Below are 24,197 nucleotides of genomic sequence, written 5' to 3'. Positions count from 1 at the left end.
ACTATTTGTCGCCGGAGGTAGAAGTTGTCGAGGGTTGAAGGGAGAAAAGAGGGGAACTCGAAGCCCAACTATTTGTCACCGGAGATAGAAGTCGTCGAGGGTTGAAGGGAGAAATTTTGCAGAACTGTTGGTTGGGAGAGAGGAGAGAGTGATTGATTTGGATTGAAGAGGGGTGTGAGTTGGGTTGATTTGTATTTTTGAAAAGATTAGAAATTTTTGAAAATATTAATCAAGTCCACAATTAACTTAATCAAGTTTCCTAATGATATTTGACCCTATTTGTTGGTCAATGTCACCAATCCTTCATTCAAGGCTTAAAAGACACCTTTACTTCAATTTTCTCAAAATAGTCGAGGTACACACAAAAAAGGAAGAAGCAAATAACAAACAACTTCAGTACTTTTTTGGTGACTACTTACATCTGAGCAGTGTAAACATCAAAACTAGTTCAAACCACATATCGGTAAGTCACATAACGGCCTGCAGTCTCACTTAGTTTGATGATTTTCACGATTTGTCCACGTTTTAGCCTATAATATCTGGCAATTGGATCGGCCAACTGAATCCGAGGAAGCTATTTTAACACAAGAAAATATTAGGCATTTGATTAAATAGAAAACTGATGATAGTAACGAACAACAGCTATGTAAAATAGTATCTAACAAAACGATCAGTCAAAAGTTATGTTGATCGGATCCTCCAGAAATGCTGCCGAGTGTGTTAGATCCTCCAAAAGTAATGCATTTTTGGAGGATCTGACAAGGGTGAGGCGACATTTTTGGAAGGTCCAAGCAACATAGGCCAAAAGGAAGACAACAAGGCCATGATGGTGATAATCAATACTTGCAGGTAGTTTTTTCACTACAACAATACCTAGTATATTCCTACAAAGTGGAGTCTGAGGAGGGTAAGTTTACCAGTCTATACCACTACCTCAGATGAAGTAGAGAGGCTGTTTCCGATAGATCCCCGGCTCAGGAAGTTTTTTCATTAGAACTTTAAATTAACATAAGGTTTACCGCGCCCCCTTCAAGTGAACATAAAATTTTTCAAGCAATGTGTCTCCATTAGACCTTAGTTCCTTCTAAAAATCAAACTCAGAATAGAAAACTAGCTATAGAAATGTATTAACATGGACAAATAGCTATTCAATACAAGATTTCAACCACCTTTCACATAAAACAAGACGCAAAGGCGGCAAAAATAGTTAAATTTTCTAGACTAATAGGGATAGAATGTACACCTTACCCCTAACCTTTATGGTTAAAGAGGCCTTTAGTGTATTATATAAGGTCAAAAGTTTAGAAAGTGCAGTAATACTACTAAGACGAACCTGTGTTTCTTTCACAGTATGTCGTTCCAAAAAAGTTTTCTTTTCTTCAGTAGTAACTGGTGCTCAGGAACTAGAACATGATTTTTAACGTTTACCAACAGCTCTGCTTCCTGAAACATCAAACACACATCATGATGATTAAGCATCGATTTTCACTATCTAAGATAATATCAATTACAAGTGCATAATGAAATGCAGGTAAGCTCCCAAGTTCCAAATCAAACAGAACATACTGTATTCTGATTTTGGTGGTTCAACTACTTGAGTAGTGTCACCTGCTCAAACGAATAGTAGCTAGACCACAATCAAGGAAACAAGATAACAAATGTACCAGAAAATCAAAAAGATCACAAGAGTAGGAGTTAATTAACATTTAACCGAGCTCATTAGCTATTTCATAACAATTTCAATCCTTCGTTCAAGTTGCAAGGACAAATTATTAGCAGAAAATATTACAGTACTCACTTGGAAAACCTAGAAGTTGAACTGTGCAGATACTTCATTTATCGATCTATGAGCAAAGGAAGTCAACTTTTGTTGTACAACCAGGATTGCTTGGTAGACTTTTTCTGTTTCCATGCGTTTCGCATAAATTTTTATTGCATGGACACCAACCTTTTCCTCCTCTGGAAAGAACACATATATCTGGAATCAATAAACCGATGAAATGGCTGAGACTTGGGTAGCAAATAATTGAAATACAAGAACCTCAAATATTGAAGTAGCTAAAAGTTATCTGTCAAAATTGTTATACTAAACACACACCAAACATCGACTAAAAGGACAAATGGTCATATCATATTCCCATTACACTTTTTCCTTAGTTACTACTCCCCCCGTTTTCAATTTGTTCGTCTGGTTTTTACTTGACATGGAGTTTTAGAAAGTAGATATGTATAATGTATCAGAATGTCCTTTAATCTTGTGGTCTTAAACATGCCAGGTGAAAAGTTGAAATTAAAGACTTGCCGAGAAAGGAAAGAGACATTCTTTTTTGAATCGGACTAAAAAGGAAAGTAAGAAAAACAAATTGAACCAGAGGGAGTATATTTTTACAAGTAAAGTTTTGTTGCTTTCCTTTCGACCTGTATTATTAAGATGTCAGCAGATCAAAGGTATTTCTGTTGTAAACAAGTCCAACATTGAATACATTGTTATATCCATAAAAAGTATATCTAAATGGAGTGACACGGATAGTGAGAATTCATACTAACGACCCTATGTCCCCATCTAAGCTTGAGATTAAGGCATAGTTATCGTTGATGTATCTGTTATAAACCAAACAGGAGAGCCCAACCCAAAAGACTAGTCTAATAGGTGGGAGAACACATTTGGCTTATAATTCCCTTAGCATTTCTCTATTTTTCCAATGTGGGACAATTGGTTCATAACAATCGCCTCCGCTTGAGAACCAACGTCCTCGTTGGTTACGGCTGACACCCCTCTTAGGTCCAGGCCACCACTCCTAGCGCACAGGCCACCACTCCGAGTCGTGGTTCCACGCGTGGATCGATCCTCGTTGGTCACGGGCTCACGACTATGCCCAGTTGGTCACGGATGGCACCCCTCTTGGGTCCAGGCCACCACTACGAGTCACGGCCCAACGCGCGGCTCCCCACACGTGGATTGATCCTCGTTGGTTATGGCTACGCCATGTTGGTCACGGCTGACACCCCTCTTAGGTCCAGACCACCACTCCTAGCACGCAGGCCATCACTCCGAGTCACGACCTAACGCGTGGGACTCTCAATGAAAGCACCAATGTTATAAACCAAACGGGAGATCCCAACCCAATAGACTAGTCTAATAGGTGGGAGAACCTATTTGGCTTATAATCCCCTTAGCATTTCTCTATTTTTCCAATGTGGGACAATTGGTTCATTACAATCACCTCCGATTAACAACCAACGACCTCGTTGGTCACGGCAGAGCCTCGTTGGGGAGACGCGCGTTAGGTCGTGACTCGTAGTGGTGACCTATGTGCCAGTAGTGGTGACCTGGACCCTAGGGGTGCCAGCCGTGACCAACTGGGCATAGCCGTGACCAACGAGGAGCCCGTGACTCTGAGTGGTAGCCTATGTTCTAGTAGTGGTGGCCTAGACCCGAGGGGTGCCAGCCGTGACCAACTGGGCATAGACGTGACCAACGAGAAACAAACCACGTGTGGATCCGCGTCTCGGAGTGGTGGCCTGTGTGTCAGTAGTGGTGGCCTGGACCTAGGAGGGGTGCCAGCCGTAACCAACTGGGCATAGCCGTGACCAACGAGGTCGTTGGTTCTCAAGCGGAGGCGATTGTAATGAACCAATGTCCCTCATTGGAAAAAAAGAAAAATGCTGAGGGGTTTATATGCCAAATGGGTTCTCCCACCTATTAGACTAGCTTTTTGGGTTGGGCTCTCCCGTTTGGCATATAAACCCCTCAACATTTCTTTTTTTTCCAATGTGGGACATTGGTTCATTATAGCATTTCTCTTTTTTTCCAATGTGGGACATTGGTTCATTACAGTATCCTTCAGAAATACACTTTCAAATCTTTAAGTCTTTTATCTATATTCTAGATATTGATGAGCTTCTTCTTCTTCTCATAAAAAGTTTGGTTTACAATGCAGATTTTTCTTGTTGTGGAGAAGTCTAATTCCTTCCAAATTTCATTACTATATCGAGGTTTTCTATCCATAATCAACCTCTAACGCGTTTCCATTTGCTAATTGACAAACCTTTATCTTCTTTTTATTGATAACCATGGTGTCCGGCCAGCGACAAGCTAATGCTTTTTACCTTCCCTTTACTTCATGCATCAGAGACAACATCGTTCAAAAAAGAAAAAAACATTTTACTTCGCTATGTGGTGTAACGCGATAGCTATCTTTTATGATATACCCCTAAACTTGTCTTCAACTAGAAAAGGAAACCATCGTTTATCCAATGTTGAGAGGATCTATTACAACACCGACAAGATAACCTTAATCATCATCATTTTCTGTATGAAATACCAAGTTATACAATGAGTAACATAGCGTAAGACAAACAAGTAGAAAAGGAAAAAAAGTCGAACTTCTTGCTGGAGAAGTAAATCAAACCATGGAAAGTTCATCGATTTAAGGAAAGATTAAAATCTTTAGCAAGAAAGCAATACAAATAAACTGCCGGTTATTGAAAGAGTGCACCTGCTCAGAATCGTTGTTGCGCTTGGCTTTCAGAATTACAAAGTCTTCTCTCTTGTTCTCACCATACTTCTGAAGGAACTCATTTTTTGACATGTTTATCTCAAAGTCTCCAACTACGTAGCCCCTATCGCTCAACATTTCCATCACTGTCTTACGAATTCTGAAAAATCTCGAGAGCTCCTCTTCTGATAGAGTCATCTTTGCCCTACTAAATCAAAAATTTTTAGAAGCTGTAAAGAGCAAATACTCTGAGCATCGAACACATCGGATAAGTGATTCAATTGGTCTTCTTTGTAATAAAAACCTTTTGTCGACTTCCTTCATTGAAAGTCCCATCCTCCAGCGAGGTGGTTAGCAGTTACTAATAAGACTATTATTACATGATGACAAGATCGATAGAATAGTTATATTACACACATAAAACTACTCTGAAGAAGCAAAAACTGTCTTTCTAGCATAGTTTCTGTCGCACATAGAAACACTAACGCGAAAAAAAGACAAGTTCAACATTTCTGAATCACTCAATTCATATCAAATGTTGAGAGCGCTGATTTGTTCGTCATACAAGATAGAAAGAAATGTTATTTTCGTTGTCTCTAGATCGAAAACCATAAGATAGTACAATCCCACAGAAAAGGAATGTATTCTTTTCTATCTTTTCGTTTTCTGTTCAGTAACAATTGTATCATTCTATCAACTTGCGCGTGAAAAAAAGGTAACGATCAGTTAATATATGCTCTAGATATAGAAATTAGATCCAAATATGTAAGGATGTAAAACTAGTAATCAAAAGTTTGCATTCACAACTCAAATCGAAACAGATTAATATCGGATGCATAAATTCTTAAGTCCTATGGGAACCTATACAATACGAAGAAAAAAACAGTAACTAACAGTACTTGATCCATAATCTGAGCACGCGAGTTCATGATAACACAGAAACTAACTTAAAAAATCAAGATGATTTCGCGGTTCTCATCTCCATAGTAGTCATCATCTTGCTAATATTTTCATCATAATCGACCTTATCATAAGTTTCATAATCAATCAAATCATAGCAATGTATATTTACTTGCATGAGACAACAGGGGATACAGCAATATTTAGTTTCATAATTATGACGGTGTCAGGACCAGCGTGCACAGACCTCAACTAATTCACCTGATACCTACTACCTTCCACCAGCACAAGTACCACGTACTCCAAACGATACTTTAACTAAATTTAGTTTGCAAAATCTGCTTACAAACATTATAAATATGCACATTACCAACCTCTAACAATCAATAATTTTGACATAAAAGGTATTACTAAATAGTTATGAGGTAGTATTAATTTTGACACAATATATATGTACCATCACAAGTTCACAACTTTGAGCTACTATCACATATGACAGCAATAACATACTCAGTATAGTCCCATAAGTACGTTCTAGGGTTGATGAGGTGCACATAAACCTTATCCCTACCGTAGGTTGAGCTATGATCGCGCATGGGAAGCAAATTAAAAAAACATTAAATAGAAAATCACAAGTAACAATTGTGTTTACAACAACATACTAGTAATATAATTACACAGGTGATGTCTGAAAAGTACATAGTACACGTAAACCTTAGCCCTAACTCGTAGAGATAAATATGTTGTTTATAATAAACTCCCGACTCAAGTAAAGCTTAGTAACAATTGTGGTTAAATTTTAAAATAACAATAACTTAACCAATATAGTCCCACAAGTGTAGTCGGGAATCGGGATAGAGCAGAATGTACGCAAACCTTAACCCTAACTTGTACCAATAGAGCTGTTGTTTACAATAAACGACCCCCTAGACCCTACTCAAGTAAAGTTCAATAACAAATTGTTTTTGCAACAACAACAATAATAACAACATATCCACTAATCACACACGTGGGTCTCCGAAGGATAAAGTATACGCAAACATTACTTCTAATGACTAGAGGTTAGTAGAAAAAACAGTACGTACAATTGTATTACGTGGAAGTTGACACGTTTGTTACAGAGAAAAATATGGAGCAGTTGAGGATTGTAAAGTTAGTTGGGTTACCTTAAATAAAAGGGAAAACCCAAAAAAAGTAGGAGACAATTATTATAGCACGTAATATAGGTTTTAAAAAAGGAAACATTTCAATTATATACAACAAAAGTAAATAGTTTACAATAACAATAGTCAATTTTTTGTTTACAAAAGAAAAAAAAAACCATTAGACCATTTTTTCCTTTTCCCTTTCATTTTGCAACAGTTGTTTTAAAAAAAAAAAAACTCTTTTTGTTTTTTTTATGCCGCGCTTTTCTTTATTAATTTTTTTTTTTGTATAACCCTTTTTTATATCAATATTGTATAAATATGTATATATGATGCACAAATAGTTATGTAGTGTATATGCTAAAGGTGTCAATCGGGCCGGGTTGAGGTCAACCCGGCCGAAATCGGCCCAACCCGCTCCACATACAAGGCCCAGCTCGGTCAGCCCCCGAACCTAGGCCAATTTTTTGGGGCCCGGATAACCCTGTCCGGACCCAACCCGATCCAGGACTGCTGGTTAACCGGCTCGGTTATTTTTATTTATTTACTTTTTTATTAAAAATTGAATTTTGACCGTTGGGCTAATATAGCCGTTGGGCCGGACCCAAAAAACGACTATTTGGCCCTTTACATTAATTTTTTTTTTAATTTAAAATATTTTTTAAAACCCAAAAAAATTTCTATAAACAACCTACACTTTCAAATCATTTTCCACACAATTTTCATTTTCTCAAATCTCATTTCTCAAATATTCTATATATTTCCTAAAGTGCTCAATGTAATTTTTTAATTTTGCGATTACAAAGTACGAGTGAAAGTTTCTAAAGTCGCAACTTTCGGATACTTCCAAAATTTGGTATTGTTATTCCATCTCTTACTTTTAATTTTTAATTAGTGTATTAATTGTTGAATATTTAATTTTATTATATTTGTGTATTTTGAATTTTTTTAGTTTTATTTATATTATGGATAAATTAAGAAACCTCACTAGTAAAAGTAGTAAAATTTTTTGTTCCGGAAGTGGTAGATTATTGGCGGTAGAGGTAGTTCAAGTAGTAGATATACCCGTGTGCCTCCGGTACTGCTTAGTCAACCTTTTGAGGAAGAAGTTGGTGTAGGTGCTCACGATATGGATTATGTAGAAGCTCAGAAAAATTACGGTATAGAAGAAGAAAATGAAGTAGATGTGGTTGATTTAGATGAAGATGATGAAAATATTGGTGAGACACCCGCAGTAGAAAATGCTAACGTTAGATCTGAATCGGTTAATTTCCCTCCTCATCCTCCCCGTGCCCCAAGAGCTCGTAGAACAACTAGTATTGCATGACAATTTTTTTACACGTATAGGATATACTGAGGTGAAATGCAATATTTGTCAACAAGTATATAAGCATAAAAGAAGAGGCAAGCAAGGGGGTACGGGTTCATTAATGAGACATATAAATGATAATCATAAAAGAGAGTTATTTATTGCAAAAGGTGATGAGACTGTTGGTGGGCCAACACAAACTAGAATGGACCCAGCAACAGGTCATGTAATTAAGAATTATAATAAATATAGGGACTGGAAAGAAATAACAAAAATGGTAGCCGTGGGGTGTTTGCCTTTCAGTTTCCTTCTTCGGATACGTTTATTCATTATATTCAAGCAATTTATAATCCTATGTTTAATGGTATTCCTAGAAGTACTTGTCGAACCGATATTTTTAGACTTCATTCACAATATGTTTTTTTATTTATCTACATTGTTAAAAAATATTCAATGTAGAATGACTCTAACTTCTGATCTTGGTCGTGCTGTTAATAAAAATAATTATTTAACCATTACTTGTCACTAGATAGATAGTAATTATGTTATGCAAAAACATATCCTTGCTTTTTTGTATGATGAAGATCATAGATATACTTGAGAATTTATTGCTGATTCGATTAGTAAAATTGCAGAATTTTATGGTATTGAAAAAAAGTATTATGTATTACTTTTGATAATACTTCTAACAGCAAGACTGCTATTACAAAGTTAAAAGCTAAGCTCTCTCCGTCGTTACCTGAAATATTTCATGTTAAGTGTGCTTGTCATATATATAATTTAATTGTAAGAGATGATCTTGAATTTTTTGAGCTTTATATTGAAAAAATCCGGCTTGCTGTTGGCTTTATTCAAGGAAATAATCGAAGAAAAAAAATTAGAGAATTTAAAGTTAAACGTCAAGAAAATGGACTTAAACCGATATTGATGCCTGGAGAATGTGATACTAGATGTAATGCTACGTATGATTATTTAAAAACTTGTCATGCTTATAGAGTTCCTGTTACACTAACTTTTAACCAATATTGTGGTTCATTTGCTGATTCGATTGAATGTATGCTACATAATTCTGATTGGGCTGTAATTGGTTATCTTATTAAGTGTTTGAAAAAAAATTATATAGCTACGGTTGAATTTTTCGATGCTTATTATCCTACTGTTTGTAATATTTTAGCATATATAGACGATATTTCTGCTTTGCTCAAGAATATAAGAATAAAGAAGATTACAAAGAAACTGTTGGTGCTGTGTTTGTAAAATTTTAAAAATATTTTTTTCCGATTCCCCCTATTTACTTGGTTGGTGCTATACTAAATCTATGTATGAAATATACTACTATGTGCCACTTTAGTACTCTTAATTATTCTAACTTAGAGATAATTACTAACAATACTTCTGATGATGAAGAACCAGAACAACCAGATTTGTATACGGCTATGAGTAATACGAACATTTACATAAATAAATTATATAACCATTATGCTGATTTACTTGATTTAGTTGTACCGATATATCACTCCAACTGTCGCTCCTTATCCTCCCAAGGAGCCATCATCTTCTAAAAGGCCGGCACATAGTGATTTTCCTGATTACCTTTATGATTTAAACATTTGGAACAGTTTTGAGGAGGGAACTTACACTACAGCTTCTCGGGAAGAACTTAAGTATTATCTTCGAACACCGATAGAGGATTGTAGATGATGGATCAATGCGTTGGATTGGTGGAAGAATAATGAAACACAATATCTTGTGCTTTTAAGATTAGCTAGAGATATATTGAATGTTCCAATGTCAACCATTGCATCGGAGAGCGCTTTTAGTTAGGGACGACAACAACTTGGAGACAACCGACACGCATTGGGAAACAATTCTATGATTGTTCTAGTTTGCCTTAGAGATTGTATTAGAGCGGAACAAAGAAATCAAGGAATGGAGGTGGAACCGAAAGACGAACAAATTCTTGAAGAAATTATGACTTCAAGGGAGAACTCAGCACAATCAAGTCCAATGCATCCATTGACTTTGACTATCCTATGCAAGTTCCCGTTAATGTTAACAATTAACATGGATAAGTTGGAAAAAATGACGAAAACTTTGAAGATTTTTCATTCATATATATTATAAATTTTGAGTCATTTTGCATTTTGCAATTAATAAAATATAACATTCATTCACTCCTTACTTTGTAACTTTTTTCATTTAATGATTTAAATTAAATTTCTAGTTTAAATTAAATACTTAATTTTAATATATTACTAATTTACTATCAAGTATTATTAATTTATTATATTAAGTAACATATTTTTTAAAGAAGTACGTATATATGTGTATATATTTTCTATAGACTCTAAAGTAGTATATATTTAACGTATACATGTTTATATGTTTTATAAATTAGTATATATACTGTAGTATATATCTTGTAGTATATGCCTATGTTTTAAAGTAGTACATATATTGAATGATACGTATATATGTGTATATATTTTCTATAGACTCTAAAGTAGTATATATTTAACGTATACATGCGTATATGTTTTATAAATTAGTATATATATAGTGTTTATATGTTATACTAGAGGAGTATGACCCGCGTAAGCACGAGCCCAACATTAAGATATTTACTTATCTTTTCAATCTTAATATATTTAAATAAAAAATTTTAATAAAAGGATTGCATATGTTTTCTAGGATTCATCCGGAATCTAGCATGAGTTTAGCATATTTTATTTTAATATGTATTCAGATAATTTAAGTTGTTAACTATTGTAATTTATAATATTTTTTTTATGTAATTTTCAAATTAATATACGTTACTTTTTTTGTCCAAATTTTTGTGGCATTGATAGTCAATTATATTTTAAAAATAATTTAAGTTTTTAATTATTGTGATTTATAATACTTTTCTTATATTCCAATTTTAGTGACACTAATATAATTTTAAGAGTCGACCAAATATTTTAGATCTTTTAAATTTTGTAAGTTGTTAATTATTGTGATTTCTAATATTTTTCATGTAATTTTTTCGAAATATATAACATATTAAATTATTTTTAGATATTTTAAGTTTTTAACTATTGTAATTTATAATACTTTTTATGTAATTTTTGAATAATATATGCTACTCTCCTTGTCCAGAGTTTTGTGTCGACGATAGCCAATTATATTATTTTAAATAATTTATATTTTTGATCATTGTGATTTATAATATTTTTTCTATTTCAACTTATGTGGCACAATACTTAAATGACCATAATAATTAATTAGGGGTGATATAGTAAAATGTAATTATTATTATTTAGTATTTATTGTTTTTATTATGTGTATGTGTTGATTCAAAAAGAATTTGGAAACATTTAGAAATGTATTGAGTGTTACAAATGTTAATAATCCATTTGGTGCTTCTAGATTTCTCTACATTTATCTCTTGAGTGTTTTTACTCTTTTGCCCTTTGAGTATATGTAGTAATTTTTTTTAAAAAAATATCATGAAAATTTTATTCATAGTATATATATATATATATATATATATATATATATATATATATATATATAGTAAAATCGTGGATTCAATATTATTAATTTTTCAATACTTAAGTGACTTATAATAATTAATTGCGCGTGATACATTAAAATCACGACTGACGCAATAGAAATCAGTCAATTTTTAAATTTTGTTTTGTTAACTATTGTTATTTACAGTACTTTTTATTTCATTTTTAAATAATATATGTTGCTTTATTTCTTCTTCTGTCCTATCCCAATTTATGTGGCACTAATATAATTGTGATAGTCAATCAAATATTTTATGTTGACATATCATTTTGCTATTCTTATTTTTCTAATACATAAATGACTTATAATAAGGAGTGATATAGTAAAATTATCATTCGAAAGACGAAAATTTAATTTAAAACATTAAGAGTTAATTTTGCATTTATGTCTATTTAATTTTTCATTAAATATTATTTATTTTCTTAATACCTAGATGACTCATAATAATTAATTAAGAGCGATTGATTATGTTATTACTATAAAAATTAATATAATTTTATCATATCCAATAGTAATCATCAATAATTCACCGAAATAGTATATTAATTAAATAAGGAATGCTATATTTGTATATGCAAAATATGATATTATTAAATATTATTGGATAGTGCATTATATTTATCTTTCACAATAATAAAATTGTACTATATATTTTTCTTTATTTCTTTTATCTTGATACATATTGACCCAACACAAATTATAAGAAAATATTCATTAAAAATTTATTTTATTAAATTAATTTTATTAATTTTGTACTTTAAAAATTTAAAGTTAAGTTTAAATATTAGTATTTCTATATTAGAAAAAATAATTTTAAAATTTAAATTTACTAAAAGAAATAAATAAATAAAAAATTAATTTTCTATATAAAAGTCAATTAAAATAATAAAATTGATTTACTTTAAATATTTAGTTGCAATTAATTAAGATAATATTTTATTTTTTGATGATTTATGGTGCATCAATAAAATTTTGAGAGTTAAATAGAACTTTTATCTATTTTTAAAAAAAGTATTTTAACTTGTTAATTATTGTGATTTATAATAATTTTTACGTAATTATCAAATAATATATTTACCCCTTGTGTCCCAATTTCTGTGGCTTCGATACAATTTTGAGAATCAACTAAAATTTTTATATATCTTTTATATATTTTAAGTTGTTAATTATTATGATTTGCAGTACTTTTTCTTTTATCTCAATTTATGTGGCATTGTTAAAATAATGAGAGTCAATAAAATTTCTATATGTCTTTTAAATATTTTAAGTTATTAATTATTGTGATTCGTGGTAACAAATTAGTTTTGAACATGATAGCCAATTAAATAAACAATTCTTGTTTACTTCCAATATGTAATTATAGTTAATTAATATAAATTAATAGAATATATTAAATATTTAAACCATTATGATGAAACAATAAAATTATTATATATTGGGGCATGGTATGTAATTAAGTGATATTGGAGGGGTTTCTTGGTGATTGCATGAGAGGTGGTCGAAACCACCTCTTCTATATAATAGAAATGTATATTTTTTTAAAGTAATACATATATTGAATGGTACATATATACAACAACAACAAAAAAAAATTCAGTGTATTCCCACAGCATGAGGAATGGTACATATATATGTGTACATATTTTCTATAGACTCTAAAGTAGTATATATTTAACATATACATGTGTATATACTTTATAAATTAGTATATAACTATATATATAGTGTGTGTATATATTGTAGTATATAAATTATAGTATATATTTTATTTAAAGTAGTACATATATATTGAATGGTACGTATATATGTGTATATATTTTTCATAGACTCTAAAGTAGTATATATTTAACGTATACATGTGTATATATTTTATAAATTAGTATATATATAGTGTTTATATGTTGTATGTATATTTTTGAAAGTAGTACATATATTGAATGGTACATATATATGTGTATATATTTTCTATAGACTATAAAGTAGTATATATTTAACGTATTCATGTGTATATGTTTTATAAATTAGTATATATATATATATATTGTTTATATGTTGTATGTATATTTTTAAAGTAGTACATATATTAAATGGTACATATATATGTGTATATATTTTTCATAGACTCTAAAGTAGTATATATTTAACGTATACATGTGTATATGTTTTATAAATTAGTATATACATTATAGTATATATCTTGTAGTATATGTTTTCAAGTAGTACACATATTGAATGGTACGTATATATGTGTGTATATTTTCTATAGACTCTAAAGTAGTATATATTTAATATATACATGTGTATATGTTTTATAAATTAGTATATAACTATATATAGTATGTGTATATATTGTAGTGTATATATATTGTAGTATATGTTTTATTTAAAGTAGTATATATTTAACATATACATGCGTATATGTTTTATAAATTAGTATATATATTATAGTATATATCTTGTAGTATATGTTTTATTTAAAGTAGTATATATATTTAACTAACGTATAGTCATATACACGATTACATGTGTAATTGTGTGTATGTGTATATGTTTTTTAAATTCTAACGTAGTATATACTATATATATAGTGTGTATATATTGTTTAACGTATTTAAAATGTATATAGGTGGGTATCTATAATGTATATTGGAGAAAAAGCTTTTAATTTCTTTTTTTGGTTTTGATCGGTTTTGACCGAATTTTGGGTCGGTTTTAACCGGATTTAGGTGGGTTGAAGCGGGTTAGGTGTAGTGGGCCGGTCCCGGGTTGTTTCTTGAAAATTTACTATTGGGTCCAAAATCGGACCGGCCCGTTAAACCTGGCTCGGAACCGGACCAGCCCACAACCCGTTTAATTGTGATCGGCCGGTTCCGGGTTGACCCAGCCCGGCCCCGCTAACAACCCTAGTATATGTAATGTATCGATATTGCATAAATAGTTATGTAGTATATGTAATGTATCCATATTATGTAAATAATGTATAAACATGTATATATGATGCACAAATAGTTATGTAGTGTATATATAATGTATCGATATTGCATAAATAGTTATGTAGTGTATGTACTGTATCCATATTGTATAAATGTAGACACATGATTTTTGATCCTCTCCAAGTTTAATATATTTTTCGACATTAAATATTTTTATTTTTGTCCAATATTTATCTTAGTTTTTATTTTATTTTTAATAAGTTTTGGTTAAAATAAATAAAAAATAATAATAAATAAATTTACATTTTTGATATATTTTTATTTTTGTTTTTAAAATAATACAAAAAATTTAAAATATATATATATATATATATATATATATATATATATATTAATAAATAGATTATATTTATTTTAGACTATTTATAAACTTATATTATATTTTCTTAAATTTAAAAATTAATTAATTAATATTCTTTTATTTATATTATTATTTATTTTATATATTTTATATTTATTAAATATTATTATTACCATTAATAGTGATTAAAAAAATCAATTCAAAATTTGAATCCTAAACTACTCAAATTACTCCCCCAAATCCCCCTATTTAAGGACTTCCCACCAAAACAAAAAATAAATTATGTACATTGACTATCACCGTCAGACAATCTATTAGATAAAAATCGGAGAGAATTCGAAAAGATAGAGAGAAAAACACAAAGTCAAATAAAAAAATAAGAAAAAGAGAGAAAACAAAAGCACAGAAGTTGAATTTCGGATCTCCATTCGAGTTTTGGTTACTGTTTCTTGCCACATCTCAAGTTCTATTCAATCATGTATCATTTGTTTTGTAAACTTTATTGTGAAAAAAGCATGAATGAAAAATGTTTAAATGATGTCAATGAATTATGTACTATGTATGTTTGATTATGTGAACCTTTTATTATCACATGTATACTATTAATTTATCGAACGTCTATATATTAGTTCAGTAAATATGTTTGGGCATTAAAATTTAATATCATAAAAAAGGAAAAAGATAAAACAGATGTAACAATATAGACTGATATATACATATATTCACTGGTATAAACACAAATACACACCCACACTGTTTCACATACACACTTTTTCACTGCTCCACTGGAAGCCAACACACACAGAACCAGAAAAAAAGGGAGAAAAGTAGATGAACGGAGAGAAATATAGGAGAAACAGTGAAATAAAAGAGTGAAATCGACGGAAAATCAGTGAATAAAAATAAAAAAACGGAGGGAAAATTTGAGAATAAAAGAAATCCAAAATAGTGAGAAATCGAGGAGGGTGAATGAAAATCCGATTGGTATTGAGTTTTTCGGCAAATTTCTCGCTGGAATACACCAGTCCATCACTGTTATATCGCCGGAATCAGTCAGATCTCTCCGGATTCAACCACCCCCATCTCGAAATCCGCCGAAATCATCACGGAAAACACTCTCAATCGCTGTTTGTTACTCCTACAGCGAAACCCATCGAAAAAGACGCTGGCCATTTCACCCCACCAAAAATCCGATCAAAACTCACCGAAAATACCCTCCCACCGGCGAAACATCGATGCCCGGCAACACCAACACCAACAACTGTCTCCCACCGGCGCCAGCAAACCCATTTAACCTGAAATCCATGCCCCCGTCGATCACAACCCATTGTAGGGGTGCGGATAACTTGTGTGGTAAAATAGTTCTATTATAAATACAATGGATCTATTTTTATTTGTGCGTGGATATTTCTTAACTTTTCTTAATATTTTTATTTTTATTTTTATTTTAAATTTATTTTGTTAGTTTTATTGATATTTCATATCTTGGGGTGATTATATGGTAATTGATTAAATGTTTTACTATAGTATTTTTTATTTTTTTTCCTTAGTTTTTGTAATACTTCTATATTATTTTGAATGTATTCTAAATATTCTATATCTTTTGTTTCAAAAATATACAATTAAATTATCTTTAATAAGTTTTTCTAATAATATTATTTCTTTCATATTTTGTCTTCAATATTTAAATATTCATAATCTATTATTTTATCCTGTAGTAATTGCAGAGTTACAAATTTCTGTATAATAATTTATCCTAATTGTACTGTAGTGTATATCTAATTCTAGATTTTCAGTGTTATTTATTATTTTGTGTTGTTCTTCTCGTAACAAATTTTTTTAAATTATATAAATTATCACATGTACTTTTTCCTAAATTTTCTAGGATTTCTTCTATCCATATTAATTTTTCTTTTAGATTCTCCATTATTTTTCTAATTCGGTTTCTATAATTTATTTCTTCATTTAGATTATCTTAATTTTCTCGAGTTTTTCTAGTATATTCTAACATTTCTTAATTTGAATAATATCTATCTGGATAATTATCCAGATATAACTGTTCTATCCAATTTATAGTTTCAATTTCATAGTCTAATACTTTTTCTAATACTATTCTCTTAATATCTATAGTTTCTATATCTCTAATTATATATAAGATTAATATTTTAAGATTATCTATCATTTAAAATTTGTTAAATACTTTAGTATAATATTTTTTAGTTGTTTGTTTTAATCTCATTAATTCTTCTATATTTTCACTAAGAAATTGTATATATTTTATATCTATTTTTCAAGATTCTAAACATACATAATTTATCATAGTTAGTGTGTGGGTTTAGTATGTCAATATTTATAAAAGTAGTTCGGTCGGTATGGTATATAATTAATTCTAGTCATAAAATATCTATCAAATATTTTTTCCAATACAATTTTTCTTATATCTACTATTTCTATATTCTTAAGTACATATAAAACGAGTATTTTAAATTTATCTACCATTTCGTTAGATAAATAATTATCTATTTTTCATAAAATTGCTATTTTTAAAATATTCTCTTCAATCATACACATAACAAAATATGATCACTTTAGATTGCTATATACTAGATTATTCTTAAATAACATATTCTTCGGTCACTATTAGCATGGTAATCTGGATACTTTTCCCTTAAACAACGCCTCTACTTTGGTTACTCTCCTATCACGGCTTTCTTGCCTCACCGATTTCACCTTTAGGATGATATAGTTCTTAGGAATTTTTCTCCTTTTTCACTTTGCAAATAAACTTCTTAACATGCTATTTTTCGAATAATTCTACTATAAAGCAACTAACATGAACTTATTTTATCATATCATGATTGTTATGAATTTATAAATTTAGCTATTCATAATAGTAAATGAATATACCTGTTTTGGTAGTTTTGATAATTCTAAGCTTTGTTTCTCCATAGATTTTTCCATTGAAATATATACTTGTTTTTTAATAAACAAGCAAAATATTTGTTGTAGATAAGAGAGAGTTTTTTGCTTCAACGCATGAAAGCTTGCTTTCATTCTGCCTCTGATGCCTTCTATTTATAACATGAAACTTTACAAAAGTTTCTCTAATTTTACACGTTTCTTAAAACTTTACAAAAAGTCCTAACCTACTTTACTATACAAAAAGTCTAAAAAGACAAAAGCTATTAATGCTTTAGACTAATAATAGTCAAACTATACAATAGTTTCTAATAATTTACGTAAAGAAAATTGTGAAAGTTTGTTACATGTTGCTTTCACAATTTAATAGCTTGTCTTCCATTATTGCTCTGTTGTTATCTTCTTTTTGTCGTTTTTGCTGTTTTTTTTATCTTCTTTCCAGCTGACATGCTTATCTTCTTGGTTGATTTTTTTTATTTATTCTAGCTGTACGTTTGGGAAAATATTATCTTCTTCATTACATCTCAAACATTGATGATCTGGATATTTGTGTCCAATTATCTTGCAATATCTTGTCAATAATCCGTCTGAAATAAATCCTCTCTTAATTGCTCTTGCAGTAGATTGTTTTTCTGGGTTAAGTAATGTCATTCTTCATTGTCTAACATCTTCCATATCTGCTTGTCATAATTCTGATGGTATCTTGAATAATAGCTTCATATTCGATTTTCATTGGTATAATTGTTTGCTAGTTCTTGAATAATTGTAGCTAGTCCAATAAGTCGTTTGTTTGCATAAAAATCAGGTATCTCGATTCTGGGTATCTCTGGCTGCTGCACAATATCTTTTGGTATAATCATATCTCTGGTTAATCCTATTTTTACAACTTGTATAACTGATTTTATCTCATCGTATAATATCTCTGCTAGTGCAGTATAACACTTTATATAAAATAGATTTTCTTTGGTTACTCTTTTATAGGTGTTGAATATTTTTTGTAATTCTTCCATAGCTGATAGTTCTTCTCCATCTTGGGTGTATATGGTATTTAGTAATCCATAATCAAAATAAGTTTTTATTAAGCTTGGGTTGGTTTTGGGTGTGCAATTAGCTTGTTGTGACCTTGTAATCTTTGAGTTATATAGTTTTTGTTGGGTTCTTTGATATCTGTAGCTATGGGGTTAAGGTTTAGAAAAGTTTGTACTCGATAGATATTTTCTATGTATTTTTGGGCTGTATAGTTATAAACTTTTTTATCTTGGTTCAGACTATCTCGATATGTGGTAATTTGTGGGGTATGTTCAAGAGGTCTTTTTGCATTTTTGGTGTAAATGGTTTTTCAAATGTCTTATTTAAGTTCATATTCTGGTATCTTTGTTCAATAACTTCTTTGCTTGTACCTGCAATTGTAGATTGATAAACGTTGTGGGTTTTACGGAGTGTCCCAACGTCTCCTTCTAGCTCTGAAATTTTAATGTCTTTCGATCGACATAGCTCTGCACACTGCTGAGTTAGCTGATTTGTAGCTATAGACTTCAGTTTATCTTCATTAGTCTTTAGCTTTTCTATTTCATTACCCATACTGTCCACTTTCATTGAAAGCGTAGTTAGAGTTTTGAATATCTTTTCTAAAGCATCATCTTCTATTATATTAGTTTGTGTAGCTTTGTCTTGATATGTAATCTGCAATAACGTTTTTGTTAGTATTAATTACTTCAATTGTAAATGTAAAATTTAATATATTCAATACTAGTCTCCGAATCTCTTTTGTTGTAACTGAATTTTGTATTTTCTTTGTTAGCCACCAACGTACCTGTGTATTATCTGTTCGTACAATAAACTTGTTATATACAATATATGACTCAAATGCTAATAAACATTTATATAATGAACATAATTCTTTTCTATTTATTTCCCATTTTATTTCTGTTTCATTAAACGTTCCTGAATAATATCTACAATGATGTTCTATTTTTTCATTTTCATACCTATAATTAAGTACTCATCCATAACTACATTCACTAGCATCTGCTTCTACTATATATATAAATTTTCTATTTTCATTTGGGAATTGTAATTTTGGTAATTCTTTACAAAGTGTTTTTATTTTCTGGACTTATTTTTTATCTTCTTCGTTATAAATATGTTCTACATCCTTTTTTAATTTTTTCTGTAAAGGCTTTAGATTTTCTGCTAATTTTGGTATATATTCCCTTACTTGGTTTACTAATCCCAAAAATGATTATAATTTATTTTTTGTATCTAATTCTTCTTTTGAATTTATTATTTTTTGTACTATATGTTATTGCATTTTTACTCCACTTTTATCTATTTGTATTCCTAAAAATTCTATCTGGTTTTTCATAATTTCAGTTTTCTTTTCACTTAAACTATTCCTGATTTTTCTATTATATCCGTAAATTGTTCTAATAATTTTAAATGTTCTTCTTTGGTTTTTGTATATAATAATATATCATGTATATATACTATACAATTAAGTAATTGTGTAAAATAACTATCCATAAAATGTTGATATCTACCTGGTGCATTTTTACATCCAAATGGTAGTACATTCCATTCATAAAATCCTTGTGGTACCGTAAAAACGGTTAATTCCTTAGATTCTTCTAAATTTAAATGATAAAATTCTGATTTACAATCAAATTTACTAAAGTAATTGTATCCTTGTATTTGTCTTATTTTTAATATCTTATTTGGTATTGGGTAATTATATGTCATAGTTTTTGCATTTAAATTTTTATAATCAATAACCATTCTACTTTTTCCTCTTTTTTGTTCACTATGTTTATTTACTATAAACGCTGGACTATTGTGTTTACTATTATTTTTTTGTATATATTGTTTTTCTAATTATTCATCTATATGCATTTTAAATCGTCAAAATTATATTTTAATGATTTTTGAGTTATTATGCTATTTTTATATATTAATTCAATTTTTATAATAGTTTTATACTTTTCCCATCCTTTTAATGGATCTTCACTATATAATTGTTCTATTTTTTCTTAATTATTTCTATCTTATTTATTGAAAATATAGTTATTTCCTTTTTGTTTATTGAAAATACGACTAGTTCTATTGTATCTTCAATATTTTTTATATTTTCTAATTTTTGTGTAATTTTTTCATTTTCTTCTATCCAATCAGTTTTCTTTCTTATTTTATTAGTAACTCTTTTTGCTCTTACTTTCTGTTTACATGGTGTTGTAAACCACCAATCCGTTCTAGTTATTATATGTGGGTATAATTTATCTAAAAAGGGCATTCCTAAAAGTATATCTTTTGATGTCAGCTCATAATTATAGATTTCTTCTATTGTTAATATTTTATCCCATACTTGTGTTATTACATTCTTAGCTTTATAAGTAATTAAGCTTCCTTCGTTATTAAATTCTTTAACTATTATTGGTGTTTTTAATTTATCTCATTTTCTTTTTGGTAACAATTATATCTATATAAATTAGCTTCTGCTCCTGTATCTATCACAGGCGTATAATATCTACTGTAATACCCTTCTACTACTATCTTCATTAATATATATATTTTCATATCATGGTAAAACTTTCTTAAGAATAATTTGTCTCTGTTATATGTTATAGATAATTGTGTGTGCTTTATATTATATGGTTTTACATGTTCTAGCGATTTTATTCCTAATATTATGTCTGCTTTTTGCATTTCTTCATTTATTTCAAATTCTATTTTTATTTTTCTAACTCCTATTTTTATTTTTTTTCTGCTATATTTTTAGTGTTTATTAAGCTTCTTGGTAGATCTGGGAATATATTATTGTCAGATTTTATTTCCTCATTTTTTATTAGATATCTTGCTATATAATTTTCTTGTCCTGTATTTAACAGTATTAAATATTCTTTTTCATTTATTGTTCCTGTTATGTAATATTGGTTTAAATTAGTTGTTGAACTTGTTTCATAACTTGTTCTTTTTGATGAACTTGATGATTCTAGTTTTTCATGAGCTATTCTTTTTGTTGTACTTATTCTATCATTTATTATTTCTAAATTTTCTTCTATATCTATGTCTCTAGAACTATAATCATTATTTAGCAATTGTTTTTACAAATTGTTCGAAAGGACTTTTTATTTGTATTTTGTTAATTTTATTTTTTCTCGTTATTTTATGTTTTGTTGTTAATACATATAGATTTTTACATCTTGCTGTAAATATTTTACTTCCTGGGGTTAGTTCTATTCCTGATATTTTCCAATATAATACTAATGATTTATCTATATTTTTATCTGTTATTGCTACTGAATAATTTGCACTTATTATAAATTTAAATTTTTGGTATATTAAATTTCATTTTATGGCAGTTATTATACTTTTTTCTATAAGTTTTATAATTCTATCATCTGCTAGGTATAATTCTATTGGTGTATCTATTTCTTCTCTAAAACATGCTTTTATCAATATCTTTGTTCCTCTAAGATGTACATATTTTATTGGGTCTTTACTTTTTATATCGTTAATTTCTTTATTAATTGTTCTTTTTGCTACTAGTGGTATAATAGCTCTTCCTTTTACATATCTACAATCTATTACATGTTCTTTTTGACTTACTACGTAGTATTCTTCTTTTCTTATACTAAATATGTTTTTTATTGTTGGTATTTTAAATTTTTTTTCTACACTTAAATCTAATTCTTTTCCTTTTATACTAGCTCTTCCTTTTACATATCTACAATCTATTACATGGTCTTTTTGACTTACTACGTAGTATTCTTCTTTTCTTATACTAAATATGTTTTTGTTGTTGGTATTTTAATTTTTTTTCTACACTTAAATCTAATTCTTTTCCTTTTATTTCATCAAATATATGACTATCAAATATTATTTTTTGATCTGTTCCTTCTTCATTTAAATATTCTTCCTTTGTTATTATTTTTATCTTTGTTATTATTTTTATTATCTTCTTCAGTTATTTGGTTTATTCTTATACCTTCTTCAGTCATTTAATTCATCTAATTCACTATCTATTTCATTATCTGTTTCATTCTCTGAAATTTCATATATACTATCTTCACTTTCTAATTCGTAATCTATATAATCTATCTGCATATATTCTGTATTTTCTATTTTTATTTATGATATTTGTTTATTTTTTGGGTTTTTAGGTAATTTACAATCTCTAGCTAAATGTCCTAATTTTTCGCAATTATAACAAGTACATTCTTTTATAGATTTCTTTTTCCTATATGATCTTTTATGTTTATAATTTTTTACATAATATCTTTTTCTTGGTTTCTTATATTTATATTTTGATTTTTTGTATTTCTTATATTTCTTATGTCTTTTTCTTTTCTTATAATATCTTTCTTTGCATCCAAATTGAGGTGCTATTTTATCTTTGCAACATGCTAAATTTCTTATTAATGTTTTTTTCCATTTTTATTTCTTCTCTATATTTTTCACATAGGTTTCTATACCATTGTTGTGAAAATTTTATTCTTGCTCCTAGAGTATCTACTATTTTTGCTTCATCCCAACTTTTTATTATTTTTGAACTAAATGGTTCAGGTAATTTATTAAAATATAATTTTCTTATTTCTTTACTTTCTTCTGTATTATATGTTCCTTTATAATAATATTCTTTAAATGCGCAAGTATATTCATCTAAGTAACACATATTACATATTGCTAATTTTAACATTAAATTCCTATTAATATCTTTCTCTTCATTTTGTTCTTCTTCTGTTGTTGTTGTCACACCCCTTTTTCGTACTCCAAAAGAAAGAATTCGTTTTAAGTTTCGAAAGGGTTTTATTATTAAAGTGACAAAAGATGAAAATTGTTTCGAAAAAGATTCATTAGTTTCAAAACTCAGAGTTGCCACTTGGCATAAATCGGGTGTGCCAAGTCACCCATGAATATCCTTTTTCAAAATGGTTTTGACTATATAAAACTGATCCGCGAATAGAGATTCCGGCTAAGAAATTCTGTTGACCGAGGGGAAGGTGTTAGGCACCCCTCGATCCCGTGGTTTGACCACGGTCGCTTGGTGGAGCGTATAGGCTAATTTGACATTATGAATATATAAACCACACAAAACATGCAAAACAATCAATCAAGCAAACAAGATGAAACAATCCAAAATTTAGTGTCCAGTCCAATTATACAGTCCAAAAATAAAAAAGGTGAAAATAAATCCTACTCTGAATTAATTCTAGACTAATGCTCCACCCGCCGCTTCAGGCCTTCATCACGAACGTCCTCCGGGTACATGATACCTCGGGGCATTCCCCAGTGAATAAATATATACAGATACTTCGGGGCATTCCCCGGTCAAATTATACAATTGATTCAAAAGTGATAAAATCAAACCATTCAATCAAATTTCAAACATTCAATCAACCCACAATCTCTAGATTTGCCTACCCGACCTACGTCTTGCCTATTCCAATCGGCGTATCTTGATACTACCAAATTCAATTAACGTTTATTTCAAGTCAAACAACTAATGAATCAAACTAATCAAAATTCACTAATTATATCAAGTTTTCAATTCTCGCCCCACTTATTCCCACATGAATTCAA

At 29.4% G+C, this 24,197-nt stretch overlaps 1 protein-coding gene and 1 pseudogene across 3 annotated transcripts in view; one reads left to right on the top strand and one right to left on the bottom strand.

Annotated features, from left to right (window-relative positions):
* Positions 1-448: 448 nt before the first annotated feature.
* LOC107872663 lies at positions 449-4,698 on the bottom strand (annotated as a pseudogene).
* Positions 4,699-15,349: 10,651 nt separating this feature from the next.
* The window catches only part of LOC107871244 (protein-tyrosine-phosphatase MKP1), a 21,308-nt gene continuing 12,460 nt past the window's right edge, over positions 15,350-24,197 (top strand). For 2 of the 3 annotated variants that reach the window (XM_047412722.1, XM_047412719.1), the window contains exon 1: positions 15,350-18,471. The gene's annotated coding sequence lies outside the window, so the exon portion shown is untranslated. The remainder of the gene's footprint in view (positions 18,472-24,197) is intronic. The other variant, XM_047412718.1, reaches the window with a different exon arrangement.

This window comes from Capsicum annuum, chromosome 5 (assembly GCF_002878395.1).
Source record: "Capsicum annuum cultivar UCD-10X-F1 chromosome 5, UCD10Xv1.1, whole genome shotgun sequence".
Lineage (NCBI taxonomy): Eukaryota > Viridiplantae > Streptophyta > Magnoliopsida > Solanales > Solanaceae > Capsicum > Capsicum annuum.
Note: the sequence above shows the minus strand (reverse complement) of the source record. Positions and strands in the feature narration are given on the sequence as shown.